At 42.4% G+C, this 12,705-nt stretch overlaps 1 protein-coding gene across 2 annotated transcripts in view; it reads left to right on the top strand.

Moving 5' to 3' along the window:
- The window catches only part of ESR2 (estrogen receptor 2), a 196,711-nt gene that overhangs the window by 24,912 nt on the left and 159,094 nt on the right, over nt 1-12,705 (top strand). The window contains exon 1 of one of the 2 annotated variants that reach the window (XM_056546603.1): nt 1,677-1,793. The exons of the other annotated variant lie outside the window; for it this stretch is intronic. The gene's annotated coding sequence lies outside the window, so the exon portion shown is untranslated. Of the gene's footprint in view, nt 1-1,676; nt 1,794-12,705 lie in introns of those variants that run through there. 2 annotated transcript variants of the gene reach the window in all.

Raw genomic sequence — 12,705 nt, 5'->3', positions numbered from 1 at the left:
GGAAAGGAGGACGGGATAGGAGGTCGGGATAGGAGGTCTGGATAGGAGGACGGGATAGAAGGTCGAGATAGGAGGTTGAGATAGGAGGACGGGATAGGAGGACGGGATAGGAGGACGGGATAGGAGGTCGAGATATGAGGACGGGAAAGGAGGTCGGGATAGGAGGACGGCATAGGAGGACAGGATGGGAGGTCGAGATAGGAGGATGGGATAGGAGGTCGAGATATGAGGATGGGAAAGGAGGATGGGAAAGCAGGACGGGAAAGGAGGACGGGATAGGAGGTCGGGATAGGAGGACGGGATAGGAGGACGGGAAAGGCGGTCGAAATAGGAGGACGGGATAGGAGATCGAGATTGGAGGACGGGATAGGAGGTCGGGATAGGAGGTCGAGATAGGAGGACTGGATATGAGATCTGGATATGAGGTCGGGATAGGAGGACGGAATAGGGGGATGGGATATGAGGATGAAATAGGAGGTCGGGATAGGAGGTCAGGTAGGAGGTCAGGATAGGAGGTCGAGATAGGAGGACGGGATAGGAGGATGGGATAGGAGGACGGGAAAGGAGGACGGGATAGGAGGTCGAGATATGAAGACGGGAAAGGAGGACGGGATAGGAGGTCGGGATAGGAGGTCTGGATAGGAGGACGAGATAGAAGGTCGAGATAGGAGGTTGAGATAGGAGGACGGGATAGGAGGACGGGATAGGAGGTCGAGATAGGAGGTCGGGATAGGAGGTCGGGATAGGAGGATGGGATAGGAGGACGGGATAGGAGGATGGGATAGGAGGTCGGGATAGGAGGTCGGGATATGGGGTTGGGATATGACAACAATATATGAGGACTGGATATGAAGTCAAAAGCTTCCTCCTTTGTTTATTTTCCTCCCCAGCAAGGATTAGGAAGGAAAATCCGGGCAACGCCGGGTACTCAGCTAGTAAAATATAAATAATAGAAATAAAATAATAATAAAAGGTGAATAACCCCCAGTGACAGTGACTTGAATTTTTTTTTTCCATAAACATAGTTGCATATTGGGTTGTATTCCTTATGAAATAACAATTCTAGGGCATATTTTCTTCAAACTCATGTTTTTCCATTATTCCTCCTGGAAATGTATGACCACCATCCATCAATCTGTGTAGCTTACAAAGAACATTTTCTGCCAAGTTCGGCCATGACTGTTGGCCTAATCAACAGAAGCTATACAGAATCCCTTCTTCTGTCTCTATGCAATTGTAAAAATCACTGAAAATAAACATAAAAGTACACATTATAAAAAGTTAAAAGAGTTAAAAAAAAACAGCCTCGCACCTGTCCACAATTGAATTGAGCCCAGATGTAATACCACACACAAGCTGAGGACAGGTGTGGTGCTCTTTTGAAATAAATTATCTCTGGTTTTCTATTCTGGGATGAGAAGAGAAAATATAATCATTTTAATATAATATAATTTTATAATCCAGTCCTCTTGTCATGACATACAGAGAAGTATGACATACAGAGAAGCACGAGCTATCAGGTTTTTGCTTTCAGGCTTTTATTAAATAAGAATAAGGACATTGACCTTTAAAGTGGTAAACGGGTTAATATGTTGTTGTAAAAGAAGTGCTGTCATATTGTTTTCCTGATTTGTAAAGTTCTGTTAATTATTATATTTTATTTTGTACAAGGCCTAGACTGTCCGAGCATGCTGGAGGTGGTCATTTTGCAGCAGCTGGAGAGCCCCAGTTTGGAGACTACTGGCATACAGAGGACATCATAGACAGGGGTCTTATAAATTTGCAAACAAGAGGTATGCAGTTACCTTACTAAGTTACACTAAATGACTAATACCAGGGTAGAGTTTCCAATAGAAACCTGTTTACCCAGGAAAGGACAATTTATCCCGAGTGCTCTGCTTCCACCCACATGCTTCTTTCAGAAATTTTGCTAAGTATTTAATAACTGTCCAACTCAATAGAGAAAGAGTAGATGTAATGTAGTGTAGAGAAGTTATGAAGGTTCATGAAGGTTGTTTAGTAAGAAATTAACCATTCATGGAGCAGTCAATCTTACAATAGATAAATAGGGTATGCACTGCTGACAGATACAGAGTGGCCACTTTATTAGAGCTCCCAATCTTTGGACCTTCAGAACCACAAAAATTCGAATAAGCTCAGACACGCTTTTTAGTCCTGCAAAATAACGCATCTTTTTTGGAAAATTGTCTAAACTTTACTTGTTGACTATGTTCAGCCTAATAAACTCAATGGAAGAACAAAAAGAAAAAAGAGAACAAATACAGGCGCTCCTTGGTGTAGTAGGTTAGTGGAAAAATGGTAAGTAGCAGTAAAGGTAAAAAGTGCTCACCTTTTGGAGTTGAACAAAGAGTTCAACACCTGTGATCGCATATGTAGTGTGCCAACTGGCACTATCCACGGCTGCTGCAGCCACGTCCCGGCCGATGATCAAAGAATATCGGACCAGCGTGTCAATGGACCTCCCAGGAGAACCAGGAGAAAAGGGAACTTGCTGTGGGCGCTATGCCGTTAAGTGGTGGTGACCAAGCAAACACCACTGGTATACTTAAAATACTTACATTTATTGGTTATAAACATACAGACAACGCCTTTTGGAGGAGTGTCCCCTCCTCTTTGTCAGGTCAGGTTATTAGGATGATGACCTGACGGCCTCACAACGTTTTTCCGTAGGAAATACTCAGCAGACAGATTTTAGCTGCAAGTCAACTGGGAATGGCAATACGCGATGCCCACTTGGTGTTTTTTTTACTCCTCATTGATGTTTTTCTGCTTTTTTGGCTCAGTGGCAGCTTTTTAAAATTGCAGCATGTTGAGACTTTTTTTCACTGAAATCTTGGCATTTTTCTCCCATAAGTCTATTGGAAAGAAAAAAAAAAAAGCCATGAAAAACGCAATGTGGGTTTGAACATTGGTGTTATTTTGGCCGTTTTTACTTTTTTATTTGCACATCGGCTCTTTTGAATTCTATTGGGTACCAGGAAAAAAAACACAGTAGTGCTGTGGTCAACATGGAGGGATAGGCAGGGAACAAATTCCTGATGTTTTAAAATGAAATTATTTTTTATTTTGAAGCAGAGAAAATTTTTGGGAGCAGGCAGGGACATAAAAAAAATATAAAAAATGTCAATACATCTACAATTACCCTATCCACTAAGTATGCATTCCCTGAAAACACTGCAAAAAATATATAAATTATTAACATCAATACTGCACATAATTCAGTCAGCATTTATTTTCATTAATACATACTCTTACCATGCTTCCACTGGTAATACTGGCCATGGCTCTTTCAGGTCCATGCCCGCACCCGAAAAACATTCCCTGCTTCAAAATCTAAAATAATTTTCTTTTAAAACACCAAGAATTTGTTGCCTACCTATCCTTGCCTGCTGACCACATGACTTAGGTTCAATCTTTTTTTTAGTATTAAACAAACATATTTCCAATTACAATACAAGGGAAACCAAAACAAATAGACTAAACAAAACAACACTGAATTCCAGGGGACAGAGCAAGAGCATATTGATATTAAAGGGGTATTCCAGTAAAGTTAGTGTAGTTCATAATATAGTGTCTGTACCTGTGTGTGACGGTTTTCTCACAATTCTTCTGTGATTTTCACTCCAATATTTATTTTTACCAGCATACAAAATGACTGTTGTCTCAGATTTTTCCCAGCTTGCACTGCGGACAAAACCTGACTCACTAGTCAGCTGATGACAGGGAGCCTGTCTGCTTCAATGGGTGGAGGGATCGCTTGGTGGGAGAGAGATCAATCTGCAACAGCTGTAGGCACCCTTATTGAAAACCACAGGTCTTTGAATGGATGCAGCTCATTTATGTTTCAATGGGTGTGGTGGCTGTTGTGTGGGAGGGAGGAAGATGGAATTGTGGGATTTGTAGTCAAAAAAAGAAAAGTCAAACAGGAAATACCAGTTCACAAACAGTTAGCCACAGTGTTATGGTAATCTCATGACATAGCCATTTAGCCCCAAGACAAGCGCAGATCCTTCCTAAGCATGTCCATTACTGTCTGCCAGGTACTTACTAAAATCACCTTATGGTGGATAACCCCTTTAAGGCTGAAAAACAAAAACAATAAATACTATACACTATAAAATGAAATATAATAGTTTAAAACCTGCCATCCAGGTGTAGGAATAAGAAGGTTTATTATTTTCAGTATATCCACTTACCTGTTCATATTTACAAGCCAAATTAATGCAAACATTTACTTCTACTTTTGGAGGAGCTGCTAACTTCCAGTGGCACGTAAAAGCTGTTTTAGCTATTGTCAAAATTCTCTACCTAAGAAGTCATAAAATATATATATTTTTTTTTTAAAGGAGAGAGAGAGGGGCGGAGTACCATATAGGGTAATATCTTCAGGTAAATTGTAGCCAAAGTTTAGTGGGAGAACTGCTCACCTGGAGAGGTTGTGGAGCAGCCACAACCCTGTAGTAGGCCAATCAATCCCTCTTCGGGGAGATGCAAAAATGCAGATAGTTACTCTGCAGCACCGAGTCACACCAATAAGACCTTACCAGCAAAGGGGGGTGAAATATATGACCAATAAAAAAGAAAAAGGTTTGGTTATATCTCAAGGAGTGCAAAGAGAACTGAGGATTCCAAAAGTAGGCAAAAAAAAGGCTTTATTGTGTTTTTGGAGGAATAATCCTCCTTTTTCAAATGGTCAGACCAAAAATTAGCTCCTTTTTTGTCTGACCATTTGAAAAAGGAGGATTATTCCTAACTGTCAGGATTCGGCAGGCTGGTGGTGGATCCTCTGTGTCAGTGAGGGATTGGCGTGGACCGTACCGGTGGACCGGTTCTAAGTTGCTACTAAGTTGCAAAGCGGGATGGTCTTGCTGCGGCGGTAGCAACCAGGTTGTGTCCACCGGTAGCGGCTCAACCTCACTGACTGCTGAGACTGGCGTGGTACAGAAGGACAAGGCAAGAGCAAGGTCGGACGTAGCAGAAGGTCAGGGCAGGCAGCAAGTGTCGTAGTCAGGGGCAACAGCAGAAGGTCTGGAACACAGGCTAGGAACATACACAAAACGCTTTCACTGGCTGGCACAAGGCAACAAGATCCGGCCAGCACAAGAAGGGGAAGTGGGTTTTTATAGGCATGGAGCAGGGAAGCTAATTACACTGATTGGGCCAGGCACTAATTAGTGGTGCACTGGCCCTTTAAATGTTAGAGAGCCGACGCGCGCGCGCCAGGACGTGACAGCCGGGGAACGGGACAGGTGAGTAGATTGGGATGCGACCCGCGAGCGGGCGCGTCCCGCTATGCGAATTGCATCCCTGCCGGCAGTGTCAGTGCAGCGCTCCCGGTCAGCGGGTCTGACCGGGGCGCTGCAGAGAGGAGAACGCCGCGAGCGCTCCGGGGAGGAGCAGGGACCCGGAGCGCTCGGCGTAACACTAACGTTCATGATAGACACAATAAAGCATTTTTTTGCCTACTTTTGGAATCCTCAGTACTCTTTGTGCTCCTTGAGATACCACCAAACCTTTTTTCTTTTTTACTGTTCATATACCTAAGAAGGATATCTTGAATGCCCACTAATAAGTGTGATAATTTAGGGGACAGTGTCCGGATGGATGGGAGTAATTCCCTAAAGAAATCCACACGAATGAAAAAACCCCAGAAAAAAAAGCCAAAATGCAGGAAAAAGCTGTGTCAGTTTTTGTTGGCATTTTTTCGGGTGGAAAAAAATCCAAGTGGAAACATAGTGTTAGGGTCTATTCACACAGCAGAAATTTGTGCTTGTGGAATTTCGCCTCAAATTAAAGCCCATAGACTTCTATGGGATTCCGCTCACCCATTCAACCTTCTGAAATTCCGCTTGCGGAATCCTGTATATTGAAACCAGTATTACTAACAATATCAGTATACAAGGAGGAATATTATCACCATACATATTACCATCATACTGTTACTGACCAAACCCTATATACTGAGATCAATAATACCAAAAATACCAGTATACAGGGATAAATATTATCACCATACATATTACCATCATACTGTTACTGACCAAATCCTGTATACTGAGACCTGCATGAACAATAATACCAGTATACAAGGAGGAATATTATAACCATACAGTACATATTAACATCATACCATTACTTAATGACTCCTATATACTGAGACCAGTATTACTCATATCACCAGTATAGAAGGAGGAAATATCCCCTTTATACAGTGACCATATAATGGTAGATGTCAGCTCTACACAGGCTCTGCGGACCATATAAGTGATTATGAAGTTAATTTCAGAGCAAAATTTCTCAGCTTAGAAATTCCATAGTGTTTATGGGCCCTTCCACAGGGGAGTATTCTGGAAGGGAATGGGTTATTTCCCCCACAACGATTAGGGAATGGGTTATTTCCCCCACAACGATTGTTTAGTTCAAGTTGCTAAAAGGACACAGCTGCTACACAATCACGTTGAAATGTGTGCACAGGATGACCACTGAAGGCTGCCTGAGCTCTGATGTTACTGCCATGCTCTTGACCTGTTGGACTACATGACTCATAATGCTGCTGCTCCTAGTATCATGCTCTGAATCTTTGCAAGTTCTTTAAAGGGGTTATCTAGGAAAAAACTTTTTTATATATATATCAACTGGCTCCAGAAAGTTAAACAGATTTGTAAATTAATAAAAACCTATAGTTTATGCCTCTAGGACCTCACCAATGGTGCATAATGGTGTGGACAAAGATAGATGTAACAGCGTTTATTAAAAAATTGCTTTTAATTCAGATATAAAATGTAATATATATATAAATAAAATAGTAGCAAAATATCAAAATAGTGGCAAAATATCACATTACACTGGCATTGATCTAATGAAAATCTCACTGGGCCCTAGTGGACCCCGAGCGCTGAAATTGCCGCTTGCTCCCCTGCCATTGGAGCCCACGATACGTAACATCTGCGCCCCCTTGCCAACGGGGCTGCTAAGGGAGATCTATCAATCTGTGCCCCCTTCCACTCATTGGGGCACATGAGGATTATGAGGCTGCGATCCATCCACTACAACAGACCAAGCCAGAAGCAGTGGTGAGAGATACTTCGTATCATTCATTCATCAACTTTTTTATTAATTTCATCATTGACTTTATGTTACAATATCCATACGTTTCTTACGGACTTATTTTTATATTGGTATTTTTATTTTTATTTCTATATTTTTTTATCTGCAGATTCATGGACTTATTTAAATATTAATTCACACATTTTTTGATACCTCACTAGGACCCAGTGAGATTTTCATTAGATCAATGCCAGTGTAATGTGATATTTTGCCACTATTTTGATATTTTGCTACTATTTTATTTATATATATATATATTACATTTTATATCTGAATTAAAAGCAATTTTTGAATAAACGCTGTTACATCTATCTTTGTCCACACCATTATGCACCATTGGTGAGGTCCTAGAGGCATAAGCTATAGGTTTTTATTAATTTACATTATTGTTGCCGGTGGGGTCCGGCTTTAGCTTTAACTGCCTCGGTCCTTCTGTTGTGAGCTGCACCTTATTTTTTAGATTTGTAAATTACTTCTATTAAAAAATCTTAATCCTTTCAGTACTTATGAGCTTCTGAAGTTAAGGTTGTTCTTTTCTGTCTAAATCCTCTCTGATGACACCTGTCTTGGGAAACGCTCAGTTTATAAGCAAATCCCCATAGCAAATCTCTTTTAAACTGGGCGTTTCCCGAGACAGGTGTCATCAGAGAGGATTTAGACAGAAAAGAACAACCTTAACTTCAGAAGCTCATAAGTACTGAAACGATTAAGATTTTTTAACCCCTTCCCGCTATTGGACGTATGCATACGTCCAGGCGAATTACACGTTCGCGCAAATGGACGTATGCATACGTCCAAGCGATCTCCTGCTCTGCCGCGGGCAGCGCAGGAGATCGTGGGTGGGACTCAGCTGTTAATCACAGCCGGAGTCCCACCGCAGCTGCCGAGGCCGCGATCGCGCCGGTCCCGGCAGCATTAACCCCATAGATGCCGTGATCAGTTCTGATCACGGCATCTATGGTGTTTGCAGGGGGAGCGCTCTCCCCCTGCCCATCAACGGCAGCGCCGCGATAAAATAAGGGGGATCGGGGGTGTCCAAGACACCCTCGATCCCCCTTGAAGAGATAGGAGTGAGGTGGCAGGGTTGCCACCCCTCCTATCCCTGCTAATGATCGCCCGAGCGACCGACCAATAGCAGACTGGGGGCGGGGGGGTTAAAGTTCGGTTCCCATCGGTGTCCGGGCACAGCGGGGGGAACCGTGTAGTAGCGGCGGTCACTTACCCGGCGGCGGCTGTGATCATGGCGGCGGTGGAGGTGAGTATGGCGCCGCGTGTCCGGGAGTCTGTTGCCTAGCAACATCTGCAGGGCGACAGTTTGGAGAGTGGTCTCTAAACTGTGGCCCTCCAGATGTTGCAAAACTACAACTCCCACCATGCTTTGACAGCTGTTTGCTGTATTGGCATGCTGGGAGTTGTAGTTTTGCAAGATTTAGAGGGGTTCAGGCTGGAGATCACTGACAGTGGTCTCTAAACTGTAGCCCTCCAGATATTACAAAACTACAACTCCCAGCATGCCCAGACAGCAGTTTGCTGTCTTAGCATGCTGAGATTTGTAGTTTTGCAACATCTGGAGGGCCACAGTTTAGAGACCACTGTCAGTGATCTCCAGCCTGAACCCCTCTAAATCTTGCAAAACTACAACTCCCAGCATTCAGGAACAGCAAATGGCTGTCTCGGCATGCTGGGAGTTGTACTTGCGTGCCTCCAGCTGTTGCATAACTACATCTCCCAGCATTCCCTTTGGCAATCAGTACATGCTGAGAGTTGTAGTTCTGCAACAGCTGGAGGCACACTGGTTGGGAAATACCGAGTTAGGTAATAGGTTCTATTACCTAACTCAGTATTTTCCAACCAGTGTGCCTCCAGCTGTTGCAAAACTACAACTCCCAGCATGCACGTTCTGTCATTGCATGCTGGGAGTTGTAGTTTTGCCCCCCCCCCCCCATGTGAATGTACAGGTTACATTCACACTGGCGACGGATTACAGTGAGTTCCCTGCTTCAAGTTTGAGCTGCAGCAGCCGCAGCTCAAACTCCTAGCGGGAGACTCAGTGTAATCCGCCGGCAGTGTGAATGTAACCTAAAAACACTACACTACACTAACATAAAATAAAGAGTAAAACACTACATATACACACACGTACGCTGCCTCCCCACCCCCCTTCCCCCCCAATAAAAATGGAAAACGTATCCTACAGCAGTGTTTCCAAAACAGAGCCTCCAGCTGTTGCAAAACAAAAACTCCCAGCATTTCCGGACAGCCATTGACTGTCCAATCATGCTGGGAGTTTCGCAACAGGTGGAGGCACCCTGTTTGGGAATCACTGGTGTAGAATACCCCTATGTCCACCCCTATGCAAATCCCTAATTTAGGCCTCAAATGCGCATGGCGCTCTCACTTTGGAGCCCTGTCGTATTTCAAGGCAACAGTTTAGGGCCACATATGGGGTATCGCCGTACTCGGGAGAAATTGCCTAACAAATTTTGGGGGGCTTTTTCTCCTTTTACCCCTTATGAAAAGGTAAAGTTGGGGTCTACACCAGCATGTTAGTGTAAAAAAAACATTTTTGTACACTAACATACTGGTTTTGCCCCATACTTTAAAATTTCACAAGCGGTAAAAGAAAAAAAGCCTCCAAAATTTGTAACGCAATTTCTCCTGAGGACGGAGATACCCCATATGTGGGCGCAAAGTGTTCTGGGGACGCACAACAAGGCTCAGAAGGGAGAGTGCACCATGTAAATTTGAGGTCTAAATTTGTGATTTGCACAGGGGTGGCTGATTTTACAGCAGTTCTGACATAAGTACAAAACAATAAATACCCACATGTGACCCCATTTTGGAAACTATACCCCTCACGGAATGTAATAAGGGGTACAGTGAGCATTTACACCCCACAGGTGTCTGACAGATCTTTGAAACAGGGGTCTGTGAAAATGAAAAATAAAATTTTTAATTTGCATAGCCCACTGTTCCAAAGATCCGTCAAATGCCAGTGGGGTGTAAATTCTCCCTGCACCCCTTATTACCTTCCGTGAGGGGTGTAGTTTTAAAAATGGGGTCACATGTGGGGGGGTCCACTGTTCTGGCACTACGGGGGGGCTTTGGAAATGCACATGGCCAAATTCTCTCTCCAAAAGCTCAATGATGCTCCTTCTCTTCTGAGCATTGTAGTTCGCCCCCAGTGCACAAATTTTGGGGGGTATTTTCTGCTATTAACCCTTGCAAAAATGTGAAATTTGGGGGGAAACACACATTTTAGTGAAAATATATATATATTTTTTTACATATGCAAAGTCGTGAAACCCCTGTGGGGTATTAAGGCTCACTTTATTCCTTGTTACGTTCCTCAAGGGGTCTAGTTTCCAAAATGGTATGCCATGTGAGGGTTTTTTGCTGTTGTGGCACCATAGGGGCTTCCTAAATGCGACATGCCCCCCGAGCAAAATTTGCTCTCCAAAAGCCAAATATGACTCCTTCTCTTCTGAGCATTGTAGTTCGCCTGTAGTGCACTTCAGGTCAACTCATGGGGTACCTTCATACTCAGAAGAGATGGGGTTACAAATTTTGGGGGGTATTTTCTGCTATTAACCCTTGCAAAAATGTGAAATTTGGGGGGAAACACACATTTTAGTGATAAAATATATATATTTTTTTACATATGCAAAAGTCGTGAAACACCTGTGGGGTATTAAGGTTCACTTTACCCCTTGTTACGTTCCCCAAGGGGTCTAGTTTCCAAAATGGTATGCCATGTGGGGATTTTTTGCTGTTCTGGTACCATAGGGGCTTCCTAAATGCAACATGCCCCCCAAAAACCATTTCAGAAAAATATACTCTCCAAAATCCCCTTGTCGCTCCTTCGCTTCTGAGCCCTCTACTGCGCCCGCCGAACACTTTTCATGGACATATGAGGTATGTGCTTACTCGAGAGAAATTGGGCTACAAATATAAGTATAAATTTTCTCCTTTTACCCCTTGTAAAAATTCAAAAATTGGATCTACAAGAACATGCGAGTGTAAAAAATGAAGATGGTGAATTTTCTCCTTCACTTTGCTGCTATTCCTGTGAAACACCCAAAGGGTTAAAACGCTGACTGAATGTCATTTTGAATACTTTGGGGGGTGCAGTTTTTATAATGGGGTCATTTGTGGGGTATTTCTAATATGAAGACCCTTCAAATCCACTTCAAACCTGAACTGGTCCCTGAAAAATAGTGAGTTTGAAAATTTTGTGAAAAATTGGAAAATTGCTGCTTAACTTTGAAGCCCTCTGGTGTCTTCCAAAAGTAAAAACACGTCAATTTTATGATGCAAACATAAAGTAGACATATTGTATTTGTGAATAATTTTTTTTTTATTTGGAATATCCATTTTCCTTACAAGCAGAGAGCTTCAAAGTTAGAAAAATGCAAAATTTTCAATTTTTTCAGCAAATTTGGGAATTTTTCACTAAGAAACGATGCAAGTATCGACAAAATTTTACCAATAACATAAAGTAGAATATGACACGAAAAAACTGTCTCTGAATCAGAATGATAGGTAAAAGCATTCCAGAGTTATTAATCCTTAAAGTGACAGTGGTCAGATGTTAAAAAAACGCTCCGGTCCTAAGGTGTAAAATGGCCTGGTCCTTAATGGGTTAATGATGACACCACTATGAATGGGGACAATAATGGAGCCCACAAAGAACCTAACCATCCAAAATGCTGTGAGTAAAGTGATGTAGTGTTTATTTATATGCGAATATAAAAAACAACCCCAAAGTTTTATTATTATGTGAGATATATAATATATATATATATATATATATATATATATATATATATATTCTAGATCTTCAGTATTTAAAAAAAAATAATAATAATAATTGGGGAGATTTATCAAAACCTGTGCAAAGAAAAAGTTGACCTGCTGGGGCAGGCTCCATCAGATCGTCAATATCACTGAGTACCAGACTCAACATACAATGCTTCAGGCAGTCCAGATCTGTGAAACATGTCAATGGCTGAAAGAACTGACCAATTAGAATGGTCATTTCACTGACAAAACCCCTGTATTACTGAAATTCATGCACTGACAGGCTGTCTGCTGGTGCACCCTACAGTATAGGGAGGTACTACATGATCTGTACTACTCTTTACCTGTGCCAGGGTTAGCTGTAAGGGCAGCTCCATTTTACTTCTTTGGGACATTGTGTTTATTGTACAGGAACCTAAAGAAGCTCCTTTCCTTTACATAGACAGTGATTTACAGCTCCCAGGAGATCTTTCTTTTTTTTTGTATTCAAACCATGATTTTATTGGGTTGTGCGCCAGATTCTGCTGCATTGCGCCAGAAATTCCGTCTGCGCCAGAATTTGCGCCAGCATTGAAAAAAAAAAAAAAAAAAAACAGACTAACTCTCCATTTTGCTAAGAAAACCAGAAAAAAGGAGCATGGCCGCCGGGAAAAGGGGCGTGGTCTCTGAAAAGGGGCATGTTCCCAACATTTTCACAAAAACCCAACATATTTACTGAGTTTTCCACATAAAATGTGGTGGATTTAAGCTGAGGAAAACCAGACAGATCAGGGCATG

The sequence above is a fragment of the Hyla sarda genome, chromosome 11, assembly GCF_029499605.1.
Source record: "Hyla sarda isolate aHylSar1 chromosome 11, aHylSar1.hap1, whole genome shotgun sequence".
Lineage (NCBI taxonomy): Eukaryota > Metazoa > Chordata > Amphibia > Anura > Hylidae > Hyla > Hyla sarda.
Note: the sequence above shows the minus strand (reverse complement) of the source record. Positions and strands in the feature narration are given on the sequence as shown.